At 40.7% G+C, this 27,702-nt stretch overlaps 1 long non-coding RNA gene across 1 annotated transcript; it reads right to left on the reverse strand.

The window, feature by feature from the left end:
* Positions 1-16,680: 16,680 nt before the first annotated feature.
* LOC116043200 lies at positions 16,681-24,808 on the reverse strand. Its single transcript, XR_004103422.2, has 3 exons — positions 24,796-24,808; positions 23,822-23,831; positions 16,681-16,895 (listed from the first exon to the last, which is right to left on the reverse strand). It is a non-coding gene; the product is annotated as an uncharacterized LOC116043200 (long non-coding RNA).
* Positions 24,809-27,702: the final 2,894 nt, after the last annotated feature.

Here is a 27,702-nt window from a genome sequence, read left to right on the forward strand (position 1 = left end):
AATTGATGTGGCAAGTATTAAATCCTCAGATCATTTTGAATATGATTCAGAATGCAATTTGCCTAAATGGCATTTCTGCCTTATACCAGTGGTTCCCAGTGTTGGGTCCAAGGGCCCCAGAGGTCCTTGAGACGGGGTCCCTAGCAAAAAGGGGAATCATTTATTTTCACTAAAATTCATAAGTAACACAATGACAGAATGTATGACTGTTTTAATCATGGGTTCCAGCAACCCGTTCTCACCCGCAACTCGTCAAATACTGACGCTTGGTCAGAGTCTCTCAGCATTAGATACCAACGCAAAAATCACCTTTCAGCGTCTGTATGGAACGCACTGGGCAGAGCAGCAGCTCGACCACCGTGCAGTAAGATGATGTAGTATTAAGAGCAACAATGGTAGAGAGTAGTATGAAAGACTGAAATGCCACGTAAGGAGGCAGGTTGGGGGGGTGGATTGGTCAAACAACACAGGACTTTCACCCGTTCTTGTCCCGCTTGTCACTGAAACGTACATTTTATAACCCCACCCACCATCTTTTCCTACACCTAACTTGTGCTACATGTCAGTCAGTATGTCCCGACCCAGAGCGTCAAACAGTGACGTCAAGAGTCCCGACGTTAAAGGAGACTTTTCGCGTGAATAACAAACGCCAAAGGCACATGACCAAGCGTCTGTATTTTACGCAATGGGAGAATGAGAATGTGTTGGTTACATACACTTTCTGTTAAAATACATTTAAAAGCAAAAATCGTATTGGGGATCCATGGTCTAATTTGTCAGTTTAGGGGTCCTTGACATGAAAAGTTTTGGGAACCACTGCCTTATTCTATTATTGGACTCCTTTGACAGCCATGTTTGGGTCTGTGATCATTTCAGTCCTGATTGCAGTGTCCTTGAAGCGCAACCTCATTGACAATTGGTTCGTGAAGGTTTTGAATGACCGAGTACTAGCCAATAACAGCACAGTAGTGCTAGCCAATAACAGCACAGTAGTGCTAGCCAATAACAGCACGTTAGGATGGGACCAAGCGGTGCACTCGTCTCGTTGGGGGAAACCCCCCCCCCGCTAAAATAGCTTAGCTTAATCTCTCCTCTTTGTGAAAAATGTGACACACATGTTGGTAATTTACTTCCTAGTTATGTTCTTGGTTGCAGGATACATGGTTACTGGAGTGATATCTTCAGTTTCATGTCTAAGGTGTTAAATATTAAAATTGTCCCAGATCCAGGTTTAGTGATTTTAGGGATATCCAATGAAGCAAAGAAACTGACACTGGCTCAACGGCGCTTCTTGGCATATGGAATTCTCACTGTAAAAAAAGTGTATCCTCTTATTCTGGAAAAAGAAAGAAGTCCCAACACTGAACTTATGGCTCACGGAGATGATTGACACACTTCACCTTGAGAGGATCCGGTTCATCCTAAGGACAAACTAAATGTTAAATGGTGATTTACACTTTAAATAAAATTTGATTAATTCAGTGATATTACAAAATACATTAAAGTGCTCATATTATGCTCATTTTCAAGTTCATAATTGTATTTAGAGGTTATATCAGAATAGGTTTACATGGTTTAATTTTCAAAAAACACCATATTTTTGTTGTACTGCACATTGCTGCAGCTCCTCTTTTCACCCTGTGTGTTGAGCTCTCTGTTTTAGCTACAGAGTGAGACCTCTCACTTCTATTCCATCTTTGTTGGGAGTCGCACATGCGCAGTAGCTAGGTAAGGACTACTAGCCAGTCAGGAGCAGAGTATGAGGGCGTGCCCTGACAGTAGCTAGGTAAGGACTACTAGCCAGTCAGAAGCAGAGTATGAGGGCGTGCCCTGACAGTAGCTAGGTAAGGACTACTAGCCAGTCAGAAGCAGAGTATGAGGGCGTGCCCTGACAGTACCTAGGTAAGGACTACTAGCCAGTCAGAAGCAGAGTATGAGGGCCCTGACAGTACCTAGGTAAGGACTACTAGCCAGTCAGAAGCAGAGTATGAGGGCGTGCCCTGACAGTACCTAGGTAAGGACTACTAGCCAGTCAGAAGCAGAGTATGAGGGCGTGCAATGCTAGCAGCTAGGCGAGCATTATAACGTGTGTTACAAAGTGAGCACGTTTGTCTCTGAAGTAAAGGCTGGACTACAATAGAGCTGTTTGGAACAGTTTGTGAACAGTGTTTTCTGTTGGAGATGGTAAGTCCCTTTGGGGTGGACTTTGGGCTTTTTCACTTTGTAAACCTATAACATGCACAAAAAGATATATAACACAATAAAAGAAAGGGAAAAAGCCAAAAAGCATAATATGAGCACTTTAATGTACATGCACTCAGGGTGACACATTTGTCAGAGATCTGTACCTTTAACAGACACATTTGGATCTGTGATTAGGAAAATGATTTCCTGATTGTTCCACAACTGTTTCCACTTGAATGAGTGAATCTTTAGTGTAATTTGCTTAAGGTTCTTTCTGCTCATTTACTGAGAAAGTTATAGGATACAAAGGTGATTGAGGCCATAACCAGTATTAAAAGTTTAGTCTGAGCAGCAAAATTAAATCTGATTCTGATAAACTAGCTTATCCATGGGGCTTGGGCACGGATGCATATTACAGAAAAGGATTAAAATTGTTACGTACCATATTAATTCCTGTTTAGATTTTCTTTCCGGGAAAGAGAGGACAGTGGAGAGTGACAGAAAAGAATGTCAACTTTAGTCAGTACACATAAAAGAAGAAAAATGGACGGAAAGACGAGAAAAGAGAAACTGACACAGAAAAATGCTCCCGTCTCAGATTGGCTTTCACTGTGGGCATACAGCTGCTTGTACAGCTGTTGGGTGAATTAAGGAGAAAGGTCTGAAAATCATTAGCACTTTTTTTGGTGGGTAGGCCTAGACAATAAATATGAAGAGAAGTGGTTTCAGCTAACAAGCATCTCTCTCCCGGTCAGCTGAAATTGATATTGTAACATTTAACACAACAGTGCATAATGAAAGTATGTGTTGTTTAAAGAGGCATGTTGGAACAATTTTCTGGGAGGAGAAACAAATCTGTGCTTTTAGTTAGTTGGGATGTGTGGGAGGTCATCTGGTTATCACTGCATACACTTAAAGCTGCTATAAACAATACATTTTAAATTAACAGTGGCTCAAGTGTCAATGTGTAATACAAAAAGGGTCACTCGTTTAATTAGGATTAATAATAATTCTGCAGTTCACCTCACCAATACAGATTTGTATAGTGCCCTTTCAGCTCATTGTTTTGGTTTTGGGGCCAACAACTTTACTTTTTTGGTTCTCATTGCATTGTTTCTAGCTGCAGAAAGCAGCAGCTGTTTCCTGTAAACATAGCTTTGACAAAACCACTGTAGACTATGTGCCCAGCATAAAATGGTAAACATACAGACACAGTTAGCAACTAGATGGTGAACATAGTAAAGCATTTAGCACTTAGGGGGCCTGATATTTCCCTCAGGAGTTGGTGGAGACCAAAACAGAGCTAAAAGGAGAGTGAATAATGGACTTACATTCATCAGGTGACCAGAAACACAACTCCAAATGACTGTTCATGTTGTGCCGTAACTGCTGGATGTGTAAATAGGCAACTGTTTGCTAATACATTCACCATAACCCCTTCATAAGATGATAATACAGTATGTCAATGTTGTTACAGCTTGTTGCAATCAGTGGTGAAAGAAGTACTCATATCCCTGCAAGTCCTGCAGTGAAAATGTACCTTAAGTAAACGTATGTAAGTATCATCAGGAAAATGTACTCAATGCAGAAGAATCCTCACATTTTAGAAAATGGAAATGTTTCAAACTGTTCTGTCAATCAACTAAGTGTTTAATCTGATAACCATTTCATCTATACGTGTATGCATGTATGGTGTATTGTTGGGTAGTTTAATTTATTATAAAAACATTATATTTTATAAACTGCATGTGTTTTGTGTGCAAAAATCTTAATTTGTGTAAAGTTTGTTTTGTAACTAAAGCTGTAACAGATTAATGTAGTGGAGTAAAAAGTACAATATTTCTCTCTGAAATGTAGCGGAGTAGAAGTAGAAAATGGCATGAAAAGAAAAGACTCAAGTGAAGTACAAGTACCTTAACATTTGGACTTTGGTACAGCACTTTAGTAAATGCACTTAGTTACATTCCACCACTGGTTGCAATGCCTCCAATTAGGCAGTTAGCCACATAAAATATTGCAGGTTTGGATTTAAATTTTGTCTAAAGCTGGAACTGAAATGAAAAACTAACTCAAGCTGTAGTGTCATATAGGATATCACTACTACACTAATATGCCAGCATTGTCAGAGAGGGGAGAAGCATTCTAATAAACTGAATTATTGTGTGCATCTTTGTATTGTTTGTTCACACTCGGACCACCATAATAACTGAGACCACTGGCTTCAATTTTCAAATGATGTACAGTAAAAATAGGACAGCTATAAAGAAGGCTGAAGTACCATCGTTTTAAAACACAAGTGTTAGTAATTATTATTATTATTAGAAAGGGTTCAGACCCATAAAAAAATCAATCAGAGAAGAAATAGCTGATGAACAGTGTACACAATTAAAAGCACTAAGGCTATTATTTAAAAATTGTAAAACATTAAAAGTCCTTAGCAAAATCATAAGCCCCTGAGAGCAAAGAACCTTGGCTTAATTTTAGCCCACTTTTGTGAATGTTAATTGGTCAAACTGTAGGCTTGAAAATGATCTGATGATGAAACATGATGCCAAAAAAGAAAAGAAAAGAGAAGGACATCTGAGGGATTTTAAAGTAGGCTTCTGCACAATCTGGGGCAGCTCAGTTTGGGAACGAAATGTTAACTCATTGCATATTTTGACATTGGCTGATTGGTCTCTAATGTTGCATGTTGTAGACCTCTGTACAGTAAATCCTTTTGTCAGACTGTCACGTCACAGTATTCCTTCATTATTTGGTATTCAATGAATGAACCTTCCAACATACCTGGTGGTCTTTGCTAAGCTTTACCATGACAAGGCATACAAAAAGTGCTCTCCTTTGAGTATTAATTACATTACAGTGTGTCCATCTGTATCATTACCGCTACAATTTCTACTCTCCCCAGTATGCACGTAACACACTTGCTTATTAAAATGATTTTAATTCAGAAGACAAATGTACCCTTGCCTTTTCCTCTCCTGCATTAAGCATACTTTGAACCCTCTGATGGCGATCTTACAAACCTGGAGTGGCTTGAATCGTTGTGATGCCAAAATGTGTGGTAACCAGGGATCTAATTATCCATCTTTTTTGGTGTCTTATTGTATATTTATTTTTATTTTTCTGAGTCTACTTTGTAGATAACTTAAAACAGTATATGCACTGGTAAGCAAAACTTGGCTGCTTCATACTAGTGTATTCCATACCATCAATCACAGTAAATACCATCCTCTGGATCAATATCCAGCATAGGGCCATTTTGAATATCCAGCATTGAACTGATGGGTACTTACATTTAAGAATGTCACCCAGTGCTCAATAAAGACCTTCATTTCTGTATGAAAATGCAGATGTAGGTAGATTATACCCACCTCTGAGGGTTCAATAAAGGTTCCACTCTGGTATTTGACTTTTCAAAGTGTAGCACCTGATTTTCAGAAGCATTGGCATTTCAGTAGAAATAGGAAGAGGTTGTGAAGAGAGGGTGCGTTGGCAAAGTTCATTTCCAGTTTTCTTGCAAAGTGCATGTACTGATAGGTAGGTGTGATAATGAGCCATTCCTCAAAGCCATTTGAGTGATATGTTCCTACTTTGTTATTACAATCACGCTCACCTTGATGTTACAATGTGGACCAATTTGGTTTTGATCAATTTTAAAAAGCACAGCAATGGGAAAGACACATGTCTGAAGGCACATTTCATTATTCTTGCATTCTTGAACAGTTGACAGCCATGTTGGACGAATCTGCACCCGGGTTTACATCCAGTGCTAACAGTGTTCCAACATTCAGTAGCAATGCAGAAAGTAGTGTGCCCTCATACTGAAAAAAGCCCTGGGTTAAAACAACGGGGAGGGACTGTGTTGGTGGGGGCGGGCTGCTTCAAGTACCAGTGAGACATCTGATCCAGGAAGTCCATGAAAGCAACAAAGTCAAAAATCTGACGGGGTCTTTCACATCTGAAGGTGTCTGCCATATGTGACATTGTAATTTAATATTAAACAACGCTCATTATCCATCCCTGTGCGGTCTCTTACCATTAAAGACGTTAAATTAAAATATAAAATATAGGCTACTACGGGACGTAGACCTGAGCCTACCCTACGCTCATGAACACAGCATGACTGCACTTCACCACCACACCACTAGGCTATGTGAGCAAACCGCATAGGCTACGATCGATTTGACAGCACTCGCAAGTCCAAAGAAGTCACCTTGTGTTTAGCTTACTGTGCTTTTGAGGTAAATACCACTAATACATCTTAAATAAATAAATCTTTAGCTATCCTCTGCCATTCAGAGCTCCGGAAAAGTTCCCAGATATTTTGAAACACCCGTCAGCAATACAATGCAATCTCTGATGGCAGAATATTCAGTGAATAGGCTTCCCGACAACATCGCAGTGCAAATTCCAAAATTGTTGGTCTATTTATTTCCACGGTTCAACACTCGAGACGACTGAACACCCAGGTCTTGTTATCACTACGTGCACATTATAAGACTAGAACATAGTTTGGCTGTACAATAGCTTTATTCATTCCTGCCAGTTAGTGCATTTTCCCTGTGTATACGTTAAAGACTACATGTATTATTGTGTTTGACACTGAGGATATCTGAGACGGTGGTCTGGTTCAATGAGTTACGTTTTATTTCATTGTGAAATTGAGAATGACACTCAGACTAAATCGTTTAGTCTATTTCTTTGTATTGCGAAATTGAAATGAAATATGGACTATTACAATCAATAATATGTTCAAATTAATTAAAAGGACTCCATTTCTGTTGTGTGCGTGTGTCAAGATAATAGCCTAGGCCTACCGTGCACATATAGGCCTACTGCGCAAAAGCGCCACTCGCGCCTAGACTATTTAATTGTATAGCCTTGTTAGGCTATGTGCAGGGTGTGCCAACTTTTTTTATGAGATAGAAAGACCCCCTTAAAGACAAAAAGATAATTCGAGCAATGCGCCAAAGGCACCTGACCAAGCATCGCTTTTTGACGCGATGGGAGTGAGAATGTGTTAAAATGAGTATTCTACAAGGAATACGTGCTAACATGTAATTGACTGGCCGCCACAGCATTTTGCGACATGTCTTGTGTTGTGACAAAAGTCTTTTTAGAAGCCTGTCAGTGCCAGCCTGTTGTATCTGGTACCTTCTTCCTGACCTCAACAGGGCAAAAAGGCTGTTACCCTGTGCTGTTTTGATCTTTAATAATTCTCCTGGCCTCTTTCTTGCAGTGTCTGGTGTAAATATTATTTAGGCAGGGTGGGGTTGGCCGAATTAACCACTCTTTGCAGGCCTTGCAGTCCTGTTCAGTGCTATTTCCGTACCAGACAGTGATGTTTCCCGTCAGGACGCACTCGATGATGCAGGAGTAGAAATTCCTCAGTATTTGAGGGGAGACCGAAATTTTCTCAGGCGTCTGAGGAAAAACAGTCTCTGCCTTGCCTTTCTTACCACTGAGTCAGTATACAGGCCCCAGGGCAGACCCTCGGTGATGTGGACACCAAGGTATTTGAAGCTGTCCACCCTCTCCTTGTAAAGATCCGGTGTCGTTGTTGTAAACGTGGTGGTTTCTATGTGTCTATATACCTGTCTTTATGTTATCTGTTGATGTATTTGTCCATGTATATTGCCGTGTGCATGAAATAGACTACCCCTCAAGGGGCAATACATGTCTATCTATTTATCTATCTCCACTGAGGATCCGTTGATATTAAGCAGGGTTTTGCAGAACCTTCCTATATGGACGTCCATGTCTGGCGATAGGGTTGGTGCATTAGCTAATCTGACATAACAAGAAAGATAATGTTGAACACAGAAGGAAGGTTATCATTGCCTATAGTTTGGATTCGAAAAGAAAATGAGTATATCTGAGTGTGTGACATTCTTGTTCAGTAGAAAAGAGCATTTTATCCAACAACTCTTGCCAAGATCGAAATGTCAGACAGTAAAAGCTCACTAAAAAAAGCACCCTTCAAATGTGATCAGATGATAATGCTTTTCTCTGTTCTGCTGTCAGCAGGTACAAGTACAAGGTAGTCTGTATCCTTGACGTTCCACTTCCGGGATCGCTCCCCTGCCACAGGACATTCCGCGGGATGCATGTATTTTCTGTTTCCTTCAGCTTTCTTTGTGTTGGAATTTTAAATTTGTGGATTTATGAGGACTATTTTTGACTGCTCCTCAGATCTCTGCAGGGTAAATCCAGACAGCTAGCTAGACTATCTGTCCAATCTGAGTTTTCACTCACACAACTATTTTGCAGCGGCTCTGTGCGGAGCTTAGCACCTCCCATGACGATTCTGATTGGTTTAAAGAAATGCCAATAAACCAGAGAATGTTTTCCTCCCATCCCCGAATGTTATGTGGAGTAGCCAGACCTTCCTTCAGCTCGCTTTGGAGGAGGGTCTGGCAAAGCAAGACTAAGTACAAGGTAACATCCTATAAATGATCACCTGAATGACAAGACTTTATCCTACTCTAGAATATTGACGAATGAATCAATGAAGAAAGACTTTGAAAGAGGAGCTCCCCGATGATAGCACATGATGATCATTTGGCTCAGTAGTTAAGGAGCCCCATCTGGGCTAATAATGTATCTTATGTTTGTGTGTCATCGAATGGATCAATGGTAATCAGCAGTGTTCATCAGCAGTTTGTCAGCACTTTGCTATTTTCAGCCGCACTGTACACTGTCAAGAGTTGATGTTAAAACCCTATCCAAATTACCTTTCCGTATGGCGACCGAGATGTAAATGAAATTAAAAGCATCAGGCCACATCTTTACAATGATGCGTGACCGTGTTTGACGTGTGAGCAATGCTTGCTCGTCATTACGATAACAGTAAGTAAACAGAAGTTTGAAGCCAGAGAATGCAACTCATTATAAAGCCATAAGACTTACACTCTTGCTCTTTCCATCCCTCGTTCCATCGCTGTCTTCGCTGTGTTAACTGTCTTCCATTATTGCTTTCCGTTACCCAAATTAAGTTATCCTTCCTCATTATTTTTCCAAGAGGGAAATGGGACGTGTCAGCAGAAAGTAAAAATATCGTCAGTGGGCCTGTGCTATGACAGATTAATTGGATTATAGTTGCATTTAGCCTAGATTAGGTCCTGCATGGGGACCTGGATGGTGACACAGATGGATTAAGTTAGAGAGCGCAACACTGACGGGAAGAGCTCTTAATTGTGCAGGGCAAACGCAGTGGCAAAGGGGTGACATCAAATTCCAACTATTTCCAGCCCCTTGATAGTTCTATTTAGCTTTGCTTTCCACTGGGTATTTTTCAAAAGCCATTTGGGGAACCGAAAAACGAAACTGCTCATGTCCTGCAGTGGCACCCTTCTGTCCTTTATCTGCTGCTTCCACTGTTTCCCCTGCAAAGTCATTTTTATGTTATGTTTTTATTTCAAATCATAAAGATGAAATCTGTAACCAACTGTCTGATTTCTGCAGCACCAAGAGAGCTACAGCATAGCTAAAGGACAATTCCTATTTGTTACAATGTGGACCTTATTATGGTAGATACGGCCATTTTATCAGTCATGTACCATTGTACTCAAGTTCTGGGAACACAGCGACATCTAAAAACAAAAAAAATTGATGTGGGCAAGAAACACAAGTGGTCAGACTTTTAGACTCTGTCTCTGTTTGAACCCTATCATACAACTTTACTTCCTTTTTCAAGTCTGATCTTATTTTAGTGATGCCATGTTCCCAGAAGTCAACAATTACTTTGGTAAGTACAAAGTTTTATGGCCCAGTAGAATATTATATAATATTATCATGCCTTTTTCAGAGCCCTTAACTTTTTTAATGCTGTCAGGGTGTAAAGACCATTACTAATAACTAACTAATAACTAAAATGTATATTGGAAATGGTTCCAAACCCTGCCTTTAAGATCCTTGACATTGTTGGCATTTCTTCCAGTGTAGTGGCTCTTATTGGCAATGTCAACACACAACTGATGTGAGCTGACAAGCCGTGACCTGCTGCGTACAATTCTGGACAGAAAGCGCCTCCACCTACATTAAATGTGCCAGCTGGTATTTTTTAATGATCCCCCCCATCACGCAGATGGACATATTTATTATTTTATCATTTCAAAACACAGATACCATCCTTAACAGGCTTGTCTTCTTGTACATATGATTATCAATTAAAGTAACACAAAATGGAAGAAAAGGAAGAAACGGATGGCTAAATTAACTGTATCTGTATCATTTCCACTCTTAACCTTGATCCATCCTCAAACCCTTTGCTACAGCCAGCTGTTACCTGGCCTCAACTCTGACCCTGCTGCTAGCTGGCTGACATAACTCAACCCCGGTGGGGTCTGAAAGATGTGATTTCACGGTGTCTACCAGATGTTCACACTAAACCCAAAAAACAGAGATATCATTCAGTTTGACTGCAGCAAGTCAGTAGCGGCCATTCCTCATGTCCCCATACAGATGTTTGTCATCTCATCGAACTTTCTATAGGGGCTTAGTGTCAGTTTCAGAGGTAGCTCAGCTCAATGTGCCCCATAGGCAAAAGGAGAGAGGGTCGTAGCAGTGAATTACCGAGGCATGTGAAAGCAGCACAGCTGGTGGGAACACATGTAAGGGGCCTCTGCACATATGTTAGGTATTTAACCCATCAAAGAGATTGTAATCCACCGGATTGAGTGGATCATCATTACAAACGTCCTTTGAACCAACTTTTAATAAAGATAACACACCACTGTGACCTTTCTTATCAAGCAAGCCTCATCACATCCAGATGAGATCAAATGGGAACTTAACTTTGGTCAATTACTATTCATCTATTTTTCTTTTTTCCTCCTCCCCCCCAATTGATATAATTAGGTTGCGTTGTGGGACTTTGCTGGCTGAATGTATTAAGGCACTCAATAACAGATTAATTTAATCTCCCCTCAAAATGGAAACATATCTCCTTTAATGCTGTGAAGTTATTTCCTCTTAGTGTCACTGCCGTTGGTTCTACAGCACAACTTGATTATTAGGCCAGGAAATATCATGGAAGAGTAAGGAGATGACAGCGCCTTCTGCCTCCCTTGCCACCGTGTTCATCTTTTTCACTTGCCCCTTTTTCTCCAAAAAGAAAAAAAAAAGAAAAAGAAAATCCTTTATAAATAATTGAAGGTCTGCTAGGGGCCGAGTACTGAAGGGAGGCTGAAATAACCAAAGACACCGGCTGCAGATGATGACAAGCTGCAAGGGGCACTGGAGCCCGTCTGATTTGTGCATGAGAAATAAGATGGGAATTAAAGCATGGTACACTAGCTGCCACCGTATACAGGGCTGCTGCTGCTGCTGCTGCTGCTGCTGCTGCTGCTGCTGTGTGTTCCTGTCACATGTATCTAACTGCAAAGTGCTGCTGCACACTTATGTACAATACTAGCAGTGACAGGGACACTGATGTTGTGAACTCACAAAATAACACTGAACTGTATCAACAAGGGCGCATAGAAAAAATGGAAATTGGAAGTAAGAGGCTTATTAGTTGTAATGCCAGTGTTTGGTGCAGGGTTTGGAATGGAAGTGAATGCAGAACATGCACAGTGATGTATAGATGCAGGTGATCTAAAATCTGCCATTAAATATGTTTGTACCCGTGTTTCTAGCCGAGTGGTGTCAAAAATAACCTTCAGAAATAATAATGAACATAATACTTGCTCTGTTCTCTAAGGAGCTGTTACATCTCCTGCTGATCTAGCCCGCCTGAATATTCACAAACACACTCACACGTGCACACATAACACTCCCACGGCACTCTCTTCATGCTGTGATCGTGATAAACGAGCTACACTACAAGTCAACAGACACTTGTCTTCGGTTACCATTCTCCGTCTCATATTCCTCATTTATTTGGGTTAAATTATGCAGTCCAAAGCTCCTTTTTTTTGCTAAATAATTTACCAGTGTGCTGCTCAGTGTCTCCGGGGAGGGCTACATTAGATTCAATTTCAGGCCCACGTCAGACAAATTTAGGGCAGTCATCCAGACGCTTCCTGAATGCACAGGCTGAATGACTGCCGGACTGTGTGCATGCGTGCGACCGAGTCTGTCTGTGCGTGCCAGTGTGAATCAGTGTGTTGGTGTCTCTGGATCTAGGACTGTATGTGTATTCCCCTGCCCAAAGGCCTCAGCCCTCTTGCATGCGCGCATCCAGAACCCATCCACGTCACTTTCATTAGTGGCCGTCTTGCAGCAGATTGTCTGGCGTAATTCAGAATTAATTGTGTGGTTTCATGCTAGTAGTTTCAAACAGGGCTCCCATATGGCACCATGCACAGTCAAGTGGGCCATTCTGTGGAGGGGGCAGAAGCAGATGTGCAGAACGCAGAGCGACGCCGGGCATGCATCGGAAATGCACTCTCCTGGCAGTCTTGTTATGTACCTTCGCTATCATTTCCCAGAAGATGAGACAAGCAATGGAGGGCTTTGTCAAACCGGTCTGCTAACATACCTGTAATGGCTTGTGCTCATTGACTCACAGTGCAGCGACTGGCGTCCTGCGGTGCCATCAAAGACATTGTCGCATCAGAACAAAGCAGCAGACAGGCGGAAGAGGAAAAGAAAGAAGTCAAACAATGAGCTTTTTCCTCTGGTGTGGCATTAATCAACACATGATTGAAAATAAAGGTGTCTCAGCGGACCAGGGCTGAGTGATGGCCATGCGCCATTTGAAGTGCACTCTAAAAAAGTTGTGTTTGGAACGGCAGCTTCTTACTTGGCATATTGCTGCAGGTTGAGGCGCTGATTACAAATCATCATCTCCATCAAATGAAACTTAATTAAGTAGACAATAAGAGCTGATTGCCTCTCCCTCCCACTGATGCTGTTATGGTGACATCAATAGAAATGTAAGAGCATCATGAAGACTGATCAGATTTAAATGGTGAAGTGAGAAGTACTTAGCATCAGTATACCGGAGACTAATGCAAATCAAAGAGTGTGTGATATGTTGGGTTGGCTATATGCAGCGCGACTGATTAGCATATTTGGTGTTAAGCCTTTAGCACTATAATGTGTGCTCTAGCAGTTTATAGGCTGTAAACTGTGGAGATTACACTTTGTGACCAAAAGTATGTGGACAGTCCAGTCCATATCTCTTGGTTTGAACTAGGCCCCCTTGATGCAATGAAGGGAAGGTCTTAGTGGACCAAATGCTTGCTCTCGGGGGAATCGTTGGCGCTCTGTAAATCATAGATCACAATCATAGAGTGTGGTCTAGACCTACTTTATCTGTAAAGTGTCCTGAGATAACTTCTGTTATGATTTGACACTATAAATAAAATTGAATTGAATTAGGGCCCTATTTTAATCACAAAACCCCAACGACAAGTGCAAAGCATTAGGTCTTGGACGAACCTGGTGTGTCCAGCTCACCTTCACCAAGTAAACAATGAGGAATATTATAGATCAGAGGGTGTGGTGGTCTGGTTTCATTGCTTGTCTGAGCCAATCACATACAGACAATAGCTCAACAAATGGAAAGACATTTCTTCAGGAAATCATGTCTGAACGGCACAGTGTGAACAAACAGCAGAACAAATCTGCAGCCAAAGGCAGATGAAGTGTGTTATTTTTTATTTAATTTGTAAAATGATAGAAATAAATAATGAAAAATTGTTGATGAAGAGGTTTATATGATCATATCAGTCCAACATTATTTCAGTTTTATTTTACTATATCTCCCTATCGCAAAAATATGTACGGTAGATTTGAAAATCAGTCGGGGTCTCCTAAATCCATACACTATTGCTAAGCAGGTTTACAGTATGAAGAGGGCTCATATTGGAAAAACCAGGCTGTATGCATAATAAATACAGTTGATTTTTGAGTGTGCTATTGATGGACACCATTGTCCCACAATGCATTGCACAAATGAAATGGAGCAGCTGCTCACAGCATTAGTCTTTGCACCTATCAGTTCCTGGGTGAAATGGAAAGTATGTTGAATGTTTTGTATACTAACAGCAAAAAACAGTATACATAGAACAAAATACTACTGTGTATAATTAGTATGTACAGTAGTACTGAATTGGGAATTGCTGAAAGATGCAAATACAAATTTTGTTATTCTGTTAGAACATCGTTAAATCGGAAAAATGAACCAATTTCATAATAATGAATCATGATTTGCCAGATTACAGGTGGTGACATACTTTGTCATGCATTTATAGTTTTATTTTACTTTGAAATGTATTATAGGCTTCTTCGCAGGTAGTTAACAATGAGTGGTTTCATAAATAAACCCGGATGAACTGCAGTGATATCTGTATATCAGAGCACATTACGGTCTGTTGACAGATGATGGAAACACTTGCTGTCTAACACTCTGCTATCTCCAGCATTTCCCAGTGTCAAGAGGAACAAAGACAGAACGGCCCTGACATAAAAGCCCAGAGATCCTATCAGCTGTGCGAGACTGTGAAGTGGAGATAGTTTATTATGAGGAGGTGCGCTCGCATGCAGAGTTCACAGAGACAGGACAGAGATCTGACACACCACTGTCTTCCTGCTTATTTGACGGGTCAAAGGTCACAGGCACTCTGAGGCAGATGGTATTTATTTCATTAAGTGCAGTGCAGTTCTTTTTAAGATATTTTTCAGGCCATTTCTGCCTTTAATGGATAGAACAGCTATGAGATGTCCTTATAAGGGGAAGACGTGCAGGAAACTGTCACATGTCGGACTTGTACCCTGGACCTTCTGCGTCCAGGGTAAACCTCTATATATGTGCACCTCCTCTACCAACTGAGCTAGCCAGCCACACATCATTGACCCATCATTTCTTTATTTTGGATGTAGTACTGTGATCGGCCTCTGGGGTAAATTGACAGCAAGGCTGTATGCTCCGTCAATACAGCCATGGGAGAGATATTCAGCGTTGGCAATGAGCTTATTACAGTTTTTCTCAGTCGCTTTGGTACATTTCTCAGTTCAGAATTGAAATTCTCAAAACTACCTGTTCAGTCTCCACATCATTGTGTCACTTGTGACAAAAGAGCAGTTTCTCATTGCTTTGAACAACATGCAAATGCTTTGGTACATCCATGCAAATGATTATGTACAATTCTCTGCTGTTTCAAAATGTATTATAATGGGTCTCTGTTGAATAGTCTCACCCCCACAACATTTAGGCATTAGTTCATAGTATAAGTCTTTACATGCAAAATGGTTGAACAAGTTGTCATTCTATTAGGGATGGGCGATACCACACTTTTAGGATTCGATATGATACTGATACTTTTTCTTACATTTTCATCGATATCGATACCGATACCGATACCGTTAATTTCTTATTGGCAATTTTTGTCAGTAAAAATATTATTACATTTAAGACAAATCACAAGACAAATACAGACCATTTATACAAAATGTATTATGGTCAATACAAAATAAAATTAAAAGAAATAACATAAATATGAATTAAATAAATTAAATATGAACAAAAACAAATTCACCTTCACAAATACACATTTTCACTTTTCTTATTTCTCAAAAAAAGAAAAAAGACCAATCTTGGTGGAAAAAGCTAAAAGTAAAAAAAAAAAAAACAAACAAAAAAAACTAAAACATCATAACAATTGTTATGTTTCAACCTCTTTGTAGAAGTAAACATGTAACACTTCACTGAAGCAAAAAGAGGTCATGAAGATCATAATAAACTAGGAACACCACACCACGCTTTGTTTTCGTGCTGGGCTGGCCTTGGCTGTGTCGCTGTCGGCTGTGTCGCACGTTGACGCTCATTCGCTCGTCACGTGACATGGGCCATCTCAATACGCCGCCAGGTACAGGGGTGTCCAGGCACATAGTAATTTAAGTAAGTAATCTAAAACAGCTGAAAGTGATACATACACCCCCCAATTATTATTTTTTAGTTTATATTGATATTTTTTTAAGGAAATCAATGCCAAATGAGTAGCGTGAGTATATTGATCTATCGATACCACAGGATCAATACGCCCATCCCTAATTTCTAAACATTTCCATTAGACTTTTTTTCTAAATCTGTCCTGACTTGGTAAATTGCTCCCAGGTGAATCTTGACTTTCTCTAACAAAGGTGCATCTCATGAACCATCAACTGGCAAGTATATATATATATATATATATATACATATATAGCTGGAGCACAACACAATGTTACAGTGAACGTCAGGAGGTGTAGGAAGACTGCACTGTAATTCCTACAGCACTACAGTGCTGTCTTTTCCTTTCTGTATCGCAATGACATGGTCTGTCAAGAAATTACAGTACAAACAGTAAAAGCGTAAATGTGAATCTTGTCCAGTATCTTGCAATCGAACTCCCACATACACTAACATGTAACCTACAATTTACAATAATTGTCACCAAAACTTTAGCCATAGTTTACATCAGAACATCCCTCCAGAGTACACTGTTATATTGACAACATGACTAAGCAATTTGACTGTCTTATCTGTACACACTGACACAAGGACTTGTCATTCTGATGGCAATGACATGTTCATTGACACAGATATTTACTTTTGAGAGATGAACTAAGGATTTTGAGCAAGAGACTGGCTTTTGCAGGTAATCCATGGTGTTTTGCTATTTGTATGAATTGTCTTGAGAAATGCACTTACTATTTTGCAAATGTCGAGGATGATTTGAGAAATGTACCAAAGCGACTGAGAAAAACTGTAAAAAATACAGCTTTGGCTACAGAGATTTGCTCGTACAACTTCTTAGATAATGCAGTCATTCATTTCCCCACCACTTAGCATGAAGCTATGGAAAAACAAGCTACATTCATGCAAACTGTGGGTTTATTTATTCATTCATTGAAACTGGCAGCGCTATATTTATGTTCATATTGTTATAGTGTATTTACTGGATGACATTACAGAATATTACACAAAACATTAAAACACAACCATGACATTGGATGTTATGTTGATAACATGCAATGTCATGGTTGTGTTTTAATGTTTTGGAGAAGCCAAAGACAAATTTCCACCAAGGTGGACAATAAAGTCTTATCTTATCTGTATATATACTGTATATATGTGACACAGTTATTGTAAAGCAGTGTGATTAGCCTGACTAGGATATTTCACACAACCAAGCCAAATTATCTACTATTTAAAATGGAAAACATGTATTTCTTTAAGCTACGTGAGGGTCTAATACCCAAAATCAAGAAGATGAAGACTCTATAGCCACGCTAGCAGCTCTGTGAGGTTGTCCAACAAAACTGTCTCTGTATTTCTCAGCATGGCTGTCGTCCGGTGACTTTCGCGCACAGGAACTTAAGTAAAGATAATGAAGAGTCCATCATGCTTTTTTAATCCTCCATGTCCTCCTTGGCTACTAGCAACTGTTTGGAGGAGGGGTGGGGGTGAAGCTGATCATGGAAGGCTTGTATCATGTGGATGCACCGACAGTGTTGTTGTCATTGTCTTCATGGGGGTGACAAAAACTATGCACTATAGATTTAAGACGCACACATGCCATTGTTGGGACCATCGAGGAGGTTAAACATTATCTTTTTCAAGCAAAGGGTTTTCAGCCAACATGTGACTCAAAGACAAAAGACCCAGAGACCATGTGGTCTTTCAGACAAAGGATCTTGGCCTACGGTAGAGTCCACATCCCTTGCTCCAAACTCCTAAATGAAGAAAAGGAGATAGGAAGAGTAAAATGGCGTCAGGGAGGGGCCTGCAGATAAGGTTCGACACCTTCAGCTTCACTTTGATTCTCCCATTGGTTCAGAGGTACCATAAAACCAGCATGGAGCCAGGTCTGGTGGCCTGAGCTATAACACCTCACGTAAACCCCTACTTCTCGTCTTTTGCCCTGTGACTTTGGTCACTACAGCATGACACACAGAAACAAATGCTTTCTACCTCAACTCTGGTTGAAGACAGGTCAGCACGACACAAGTTTGTGCTAAAACTTTCATTTTTGAAACAAAGTGGATTTAATTTCGGTGCTGGGAGCACCGTGGATCCTCTGAAACCACTCGCCAGTGTTTTCATATCTGCAAGAGAAGGTTTTTCGTCTCAAGTCGACTCTAGCTCCCTTCCTTCTGCCCTTTTTGGAAGGAAAGCTTCCTCTGTGATCTGCTGACGAGCAGACATGGACCGGTTCTGTTCTTTCTGTGGAAATCCATGGACAGGAACAAACGGACTGAACACACAGTAAGAAGGCTTACGTCTGGGCAGAGATAAATAGTGTGTTTTATTAATGAGTAATTTGCTACTGCTGCTATTTTGTGTTACCATTAATGTGATCTGATTAATACAGTGCTATTGCTGCACGTGTAATGTATTAATCTAGGATTGTGACCGCTGAGTCAAATCTATTCTGTGAATGTACTCTGATCACGGTGCATTGTTGATATGTTGTGTTGAATATAATGTAGCTAGGGTAACTGTAAATGCTATATTGCTAGCTCCTTCCACGGAGTTTAGGTGCTGTACACCGGAGTGGTTATAATGAACGTCCCCTCAGTCAGACGAACTTCTCAGAGTCTGCGCCTAATTCCACTTTAGTCCAGACATGAGTTGACTGAGAGGGTTGGTCATTATCGGTAACCAAGATCCAAGTAAAAATATATCTCTTTCTCTAACCTTTCTCTCACACACACATATATGAACACATAGCTAGTTACATACACATGCTAAGGTGAACAGCTGGCCAACACCTAGTCACGTAGCTAGCTACAGAACGCACACTGCTTAACAACTGCGCTACTCAGGGTGTCCATTTGTGTCAACCACACGGTAGCCTGAATGAGCTAACGGCTAATCTTGGGCCTAGCCTAGCAATACCGCCCTCTTGGGGTGAAACGGTTTTGTGCAGCTCACAGGAGTAGCCATTTTTGTAGTCTTTGGCTAGACTACACCTCGTCAACCCCCCTACTCTTTCACACTCACTCTCTCACACCCACACACACACACACACACACAGAGAAGGTCTCCCCACATGCTGGTTTGTTTTTGCTTTGTTTTGTTGTACTTAAAAGAAGCGTATATTGGTTTAGTTGATCAAAGGATTATTGATTGGCCATTGATAATTTTGAAGTTAATAAATTCTACTATACTTTAATTAGCAGTTATTTGTGATTATACTTATACTTATTGTATTAATTGCTGGTTAAACACAGGTCAGTGCTCGGATTTCACCCTTCCACTGACAAATGAGACTATTCCACAGTTCAATATTGGCCCCTGAAGTTTCAGGGTGGTGCCCCGTTTTGATTGTTTGTTGATTATATTATATATTATATTATTAATAACCATATTCATAGCTTTATTAATATTGATAAACCTCTTTGATAATATGCCAATAATTGAATCTGTACACCTACGAGTACCCAACACCATATACTTAATTATATTTAATTAAATTAAAATCTGTACTCTTGATCACTGCAAATTGAATTCCTCTGGGTATCCTGGGTGTCTGTACAAACTCCCATGGCAATCTATCTGACCAAAGTTGTGGACTGGTCGACAGACCAGCATTGACATCCATGGAGCTAAGCCACTAGCTTGACAAAAGACAACAATAAAAAAAAATGCCCCTTATAATTCATACTCTGTGGCTCTGAATGTTGGGAACACTGCCATCACACTTTTCCCAGGAGTTATGATTATCTTTGCTGAAAGATTTTATGTTTTACTCTGAGGTAGAGGATTTTTTAGTCTAGGTTAACTTTCAGTGTGATTTCTAGGAGTTATTCTGAGTTGCTTTCTAAACACTGGCTCAGATCTTCTTTTTACCAGCACTGACAAAATCCATTCCACTGGTGATAGAAAATAAATCCCAAAATAGGAATTTGGCAGCCTGCATGTCACAAATGTCCATGCCAGCTGAATGAGGAACAGTGGAATGCTCCAGTGTCACAGAGGATCACTTCAGTCCTTCCACTGGATTATTTGGGGTTGTGGTTGGTGGTGGCAGTGGGTGGAGGTGGAGGCGGGGTCACCTCTGTTGCAGGTTGCTGGTCTGGCTGTTGTCCATCTGCCCAGCCAAACTTGTGTTTCAATTCCCTCCACCTCCACCTCCATCTTCCCTCCTCTTTTCACTCTGTGCCCTCCAGCCAGACCTCCATCCTCCCCCAGGACCCTGTGTGCCCGTCCAACCCCTCTAGCCCTGCTGTAGGCTGGGCAGAGTGACAAAACCATAGCCGGGCCTTTGGCTATAGAGCTGGCAGAATTCATTAGCTCCCAGCAGACCCTAGCAGACCACAGCAGGTCTCAACTCCTGCTGCTATGAGTAAGAAATGGAGGGAGTGAGAGTCAGTGTATAGTGTGAACGGAGAGTGTGACTGTAAAAATAATCAGTGACGTCACGTACGCAGTGATTTGTGGACTGCTGTTTAGAAGCCTCAAGTTTAGCTATATATATATATATATTTTTTTTTTTTTTTTTTTTTTTTATTTTAACCCGGTTAAAAGCATGAGGTGATAAGTGATGCTTGTAGTATCATTTAATAATCAGAGCATATAAATAGTGTGATTAAAAAGGTTGAAATTCATTTAAAATGTTATGATAAAAATGTTAAAAGCAGTTTAAAAATTATTATATGTTTATTGTTTTATGTAAAAGATAATGTATTTCTGAAAACTGTCTAAACCAGCATTTATGGGGTTAATAACGATCGGCAGAAGAGTCAGGTCTCAGGTTTTTTTAGGAGAGACGAGAGAGCGGCCAGAGTGAAGCCAAAGAGTGAGCGTGACACAGAGATTTTCTGAGTTAATTTGTGAATTAGTAGTGCACAAACCAGTGTGTAACTTGTGTCTTATGATTGTTTTCACGACAACCAGTGAGATGAGTGACAAGCTGCATATTGAGAAACGGGAGGAATTTCTACACGAAGTTCAGAGACTGTTTACTTTTGTGCTACTGCTAATGCTAACGCTTAGCCACCTTGAAGTATAGGCTGGAGTCAGTTCATTACAAGTGAACGACATTTCCTAGCTAAAGTTTGACTCCCTCAGTTGAACAGTTTGAGGGGTTTATCTGCTGCTTTCGACCTGAAGACAGGGAAGAGACTCAGACAGAGCTTGGACCAACCAGTCCTTCACTCGTGAGTTTTACTGGAAACGTGGAGGAGAAAAGAGAAACCGACGGAGTTCGTGTTGAAATGCTGATCGGATGCTGAGCCTGCTCCTGTGACTGTGGGAGAAAGGACGGTACAGAAACATTAACTCAAGGTATCCTTCATTTTGTTTGCTCGCTGACGAGTGAAACGGCCATTAAGTTTTGGGCCACAACTGACACAAGCACCACATCAGGCCTGCTACGGTATTTTAGTTTTATAATAATTTTGGTTGCCGGCTTTAGATTGCATTAAGGTGTGTATGGGCCCACAAATTATGTTGGTTTAAGTGACTTGAAGTTGGTCCATTGAGGTTTTCTGAATTCATTCGAGGGAACCCTCAAATGGATTCTCAAATCCATTTGAGGGTTAATAGTGTTTAAATTGTTGTCTGTGCATTTCTATATGGTACAGTATTGACAGTGTTTTCCTTAAAAAAAGAGGGACATTTTATTTTGAAGGTTTAAAAAAAAAAAAAAAAGAACAATCATATCTTTATTTCATTTTCTTATTTCATTGGAGATAATAATTTCTTTATTGAGTAAATAATTGAGATATATTTTTCTAAAAACTTGTGTTGTGTTACTTCATTACTTACCTGAAAAGAGGTTATCATTTTATTCTGAGAGAGACATATACAGACACATATGGTTAACAATCTTTATTAAAACTATAACTTAAGAAAGGTGAATTCATAGGTAGGTTAGAAAAACATTTCATATGTGTACTTTAAAAGAGGGATCCAAGATAACATTTAAAACTGAGTTAATCAGGGTTAAAAACACATTTGATAAATACTTTAAAAGAACCCAAAAGCCCTGCCCTCATCAATATAAATATTGAGGGGAGCGCTACATAGGTAAGTCAATTGAGAACAATTTCTCATTTGCAACGACGACCTGTCACATTCCCACAGTTCCACATTCATACCTGGAAGCTGCCCAGTACAACCACAGTCTGATCTGCTGGCCACTGAGCAGCTCCACTGGAGTGGTCAGGGTTAAGGGCCTTGCTCAAGGGCACCTCAGTGGTGGTGATGAGGGAGGGATAAATGGATTTTATCCTGCCGGTCTTGGGTTGAACCGGTGACCAAGCTCTCTTCCTTAACCCCTAGGCCACCACTGCCTAAAAATATGGCAGTCGCCATCTTGGTTTTTTGAAACTGGATGACGTGACGATTTTTGACAAGAGGGTGGAGATGTAGAGGATGACGCGGCCAAGCCAGTGTTTATGGTTGCAATGGCGCTGCGCTAAGCTAAACGCTAAAAACAGAAAGTTGCCTTATTTTCTTTATTTTTCCGGGGGGCATTTTAGGCCTTTATTTCTATAGGACAGCTTAAGACATGAAAGGGGGGGAATAACACGCAGCAAAGGGCCGCAGGTTGGAGTCAAACCCGCGGCCGCTGTGTCGAGGAGTAAACCTCTACATATGGGCTCCCGCTCTACCAGGTGAGCTAACTGGGTACCCGGAAGCTTAAAAACAAGTTGAGGTATATTTTAATGTCCACAGTGCTATGGTTAGCATTGCTATGCCTCTGTCCTGATTGACAGGTCGGCGTGTAGCCACGCCCCTAAAGCATCCCCTGCTTTATCATCTATTTTAAAATAAACGGGACCATAATTTACAAAATGAACATCATGATGTATTGAAGAAGACCTGAAACTAGCGACTGAGACCATAAACTCATTATGAAAATGTATATTGAGGTGAGAAGTAGGGTCAATTTCGAACCCTAACCCTAACCCATAGACGTTTTTAGAAACAGACTTTGTTTTGCAACCAGTGCAGTCGCCCCCTGCTGGCAATGAGATAAAATGCAAGTTTAAGTCACCCTGCATTGGCTTCACTTTTCTGCTGCTTGTCTGTCAGTATGACACAAAAAGTGAAGAGAGAAAAGAAGGTAGAGTAAGTAAGAGAGAAATTCCAGAAGAAAAAAAAGATGAGTACTGTATAAAACATCTAACAGGAGGAAGTTCAGAGCCACCAGTCCGTAACGAATCAATTAAGAATGATAAGTAACTTCTCACTCAAGCAGCATTTTCAATTTTCAGACTCTTTTTTTAAAATAATAAAGTCTGTTCCCTGGCTGAGTTATTTCCACACAGAGCAGGTTGGGACCATCCTCCCACTCTGCTCTACTGTGACTATCGTGATGAGGCTCGGTGGAGGGAGGAGGGGGGGGGGGGGGAAGCTCCACAGAATTGGAGTCTAGGTTAGGTGAAAAAGATGGCTTCTGAGTGAGGTCAAGAAAAAACCTCAGAGCCATTTTTCTTCCTTTAACATCACCCCCCCACCCCCACCCCCATCCCTCCACCCCCGCGCTGTCTTTATTCCACCTGCTGCTACTTTCACTTGTTATTCCTCTCTTTCGCTGACCCTCTCTTCTTTGTGTTTGCTCATATTCTATAAAGTGTATTGGTGCTTTACTCTCTACAGTATACACATGACTTCCCAAACTACCACAGTTTATCTGCATTTTTTAATATGTTATTTTCTGATTCTATGGCTATTTATCTCTTCTCCTGAAACTTTCTTTTCCCTGTATTATATTATCATATCATCTATTGGCCTGTATATTTGAACATTCTATCTCTTGCACTGCCTGTTCAGTATTTATTCCCCTCCATTCATTCTGTCATACCTTCTCTGGCTATCTGGCCTGTCCTTTTGACTTTTTTCCCCCCATATTGCCATTTTCACTACAACCTTCTTTTGTCAGCCTTGCGTTCTGCTTCATATGTCACTACCTATTCAGCCATCTATCTATTCAATTCTATTTCCCTCCTTTCTGCTTCTCTCTTCTTTGTGCTTCACTTGTCCTGGCTTTGCCGGTTTTTCCATCTCTGTTTCTACCATTTGACAATTCTGCAGAATAAGAAAGATGCCACTTCTATGGAATGCCATTTTACTCAATATTAAATGAATGAATAAATACATAAATAAATATGCCTATGAAAAATAAATCCTGAAATAAATGAATGGGGCAATACATACAGTATATACATAAATGTAAATATAAATGAGTCAATATACTGGAGTTCAATAAAAAAAAGAAATCAATAACTTTTATTTAATTCAGGGGACATTTATTTCATAATGTCACATGTCCCTCTCTATTTATTTCCATTTCTTGTATTCAGATGAAGGGGCATGGCTTTCTTATTTACCCCCACTTCTAACTATTCACTGCTCCCTATATTTCTATTTTTGTATTTAGGTATTAATTTATATCATGATTAATATGTGTATTTTGTTAGGGTATTTATGGTATGGTTAATGTGTATGTGGTCATGAGTGAGATGTGTGGGTGTCAGGTTTATGCATATAGTTTATATTGTATTTTAATGCTGCACACTGGATTGCGCCAACTACGTTTCTTTGTGTGAATATATGCAATGACAATAAAGATCTATCTACCTGGACTTCAATATTTTCTTCATGCTGGAGATGGATAAAGGACGTGTAAAACCTCTCCAAATCTTGCTGACACGGTAGATGAACACTGACACTCCTCTCCACAAACATACTTCATGGCACTATCCAAAAAATATATTGGAAACTATTAAGGAAAATGTGTGGTGCAGGTTATATTTTCTTAAATCAGAGTCAGCTGTCTAACAATTTTTAAAATGCTTTACTAGGCTCACTGCAGCCTACATTAGTCTGTATTATGTGGGAAAGAAACAAACATAATGGATTGTTTTTTCCCGTCTTTAGTCCCATTTAAATCTTACTCTAAACAATAGCCTCAGTTATGCTCAACATAGAAACATGGTCCTCTCCCAGATAATGTAACTGTCATACAGCTGTGAAACAGCTGTTTTAACATGTAATGCCTTACATTTCACATTTGAAATATCTCAGTCACATATGACTACATTGTGTAAATTTAAAAAAAAACATGGCCAATTATGTGCAATAATGGGCAAGAAAACATACATGTTCTGTGGCATTTGTGTGGCTGTTTCTGTTTTGGATAGCCAACAGCAGAGAGATGACAGTAAAGGAGGGGGGAGAGAGATTGGGAATGACACGCAACAAACGTGCCCATCTGGGTGCAGACAGGGGACATTTCAGTTCATGGCTGGTACCTTAACCACTGGGCCAACAGGGCCACTTTCTTTCTTTGTTTTTTGTTTATTTGGATCCCCTTTACTTTCAGCATGAGCTAGAAGCTATTCTTCCAGGTGTCCTGCAGTCTATTTTGTGACAATACAATTTACACATTACCCAAACATTACACACTACAAACATTCACTTCGCAAAATCCAACTCATACACATAAAAAATTACAACTGACGCAATTAATCTAAATCAAAGAAAAACAGACATCACACCACTCTTTTTTTTAAAAATGTTGTCAGGTTTCTATTAAGTTCCGTGTCTGATGATTAAACTAAAACACATAACCTAAATTTCATGCAGTGTTGACATGGAAACCTGTTTCCATATGGATGTACAATATTGATGTTGAGATACATATCCAAACTGAGCCTCCGGGGGGGTCAAAGACAAGATGTTTGCCTGTGTGATGCATCTACACTGATGCCAAGCATCGGTGTTACCTCCCTTTCAAATGGTAATCCAGCTAAAGGTCAGTGGCTCTTTACCCAGTGCTGTACACTGTGTGTGCGTGTGTGTGTGTGTGTGTGTGTGTGTGTGTGTGTGTGTGTGTGTGTGTGTGTGTGTGTGTGTGTGTGTGCGTGTGTGTGTGTGTGAGAGAGCATGTACCGATACATTTACAGCATGTAGTGTGTAGCTGTCAAGCCGGATGTCCGTCCCCTTCCTCTTTCTTTGTGTTGGATTCTAAACTCTGGTGGATTTCTGAGGACTATGGTTAACTGCTCCTCAGATCTCTGCAGGGTAAATCCAGACAGCTAGCTAGACTATCTGTCCAATCTGAGTTTTCTGTTGCACGACTAAAACTACTTTTGAATGTACACATGTTCAACCAGAACAAGTTCCTTCTCGAGGCTATTTTTGCAGAGGCACCGTTACTCCGTCTGGCGCTTAGCACCGCCCAAGACGATTGTGATTGGTTTAAAGAAATGCCAATAAACCAGAGCACGTTTTTCTCCCATCCAGGAATGCTGTGCATGTGCAGCATGTGCCCCGTGTGTTATTTCGTGATCAAGGATAAGCGAGAGAGTGAGCCTGGACACAGAGACCTCACTATGAAACTGTAATGTCAGCCCACTGTATACCAAGCCAGCTCCCAGAAGCTCCACTGCCTTCTCTCTCTCCCTTAGCTCCCTCTGCTAAACTGCAACCTTCAAAGTCCAACTTCATGCAGGCATGACGCACGTCAGTCCGGCTGTGAACTCCAAACCCCCCCCCCACCGGCCATAAATAATTAGTCCAAGGTCAGGGTTTAAAGAGTTTAATCATCCAATTTACTTGGACTCTGAAAACGGGGCAAGAACAAACAGCCTGATTAGCCTCGAGCATGAGAGGAATGTTCCCTCTCTTCCCATAATCCAGCGGGGCTATGAAATGTGCCTCTCCTGATCAGTGACAACTGAGTGACAGCTGGCTGTGTAGACCGTACAGTACATACACATGAACATGCACGCACTCCTTTCACAAAGGCACACTTCTTTTTCCGTGCACGCTCTTACACAGACGTTTGTAAAGCTCCAGGCAACCTTTAAACTACAGAATCAGGGTTTCAGGCACGTTTTGCCTCAAAACGAGGGCAGATGTGATGGGTAATTTTCCCTCATCAGATTTCCACACTGGCCTCAGCCAACAAGGAGTAATTTGTTGCACCCTCCTTTGCCGTTTACCACAAAGAGGAAACGTCAACTTGGCCCATCAAATTGAATCCCATCAAATCAAACCGACTTCCAGCCGAGCATTTCTAACTCCTCGTGTCCCGTCTCAGCTCGCCCTCCACCCTCTCTCCTCCCCATCGACAGGGCAATCACTTGTGCAAACCCGCTTAAGGTAATTGAATGTTTTCCTTTGACATTCATCCATGTCATTTCTCAACTGCCGACAGGAAACGTCCCTCTTCTCCCATCACGCGCACTGTCAAAAAACAGCTCGATTTGATGAAGAGTGCTGATTATGGGCATAGTAAAAATTACCTCCTGATCCGTCAGGGATTTATGAGATTGTGGTAATGATTCTATCAATAATGTGATCCCAACATTTCCTCACAGAGACTGTTAAATGTGGCCAATATCGTCAAGTATTTTACGAGAAAAAGGGTGGGGAGGAGGGCGTCTTACAGCTCTGAGCTAAAGTTCTGTTAGAACACGTGTCAAACTCAAGGCCCGCGGGCCAAATCCGGCCCCTCGCTGATTTTGATCCGGCACGCGTATAAATTTAGGTTCACAATAAGTTTTGGCCAACCTAGTTTTACCTTTTCCAACGTTCTTGGCGCTTTTTTCAATGCTTTTGGCGTC

Source organism: Sander lucioperca, chromosome 8, assembly GCF_008315115.2.
Source record: "Sander lucioperca isolate FBNREF2018 chromosome 8, SLUC_FBN_1.2, whole genome shotgun sequence".
Taxonomy (NCBI): domain Eukaryota; kingdom Metazoa; phylum Chordata; class Actinopteri; order Perciformes; family Percidae; genus Sander; species Sander lucioperca.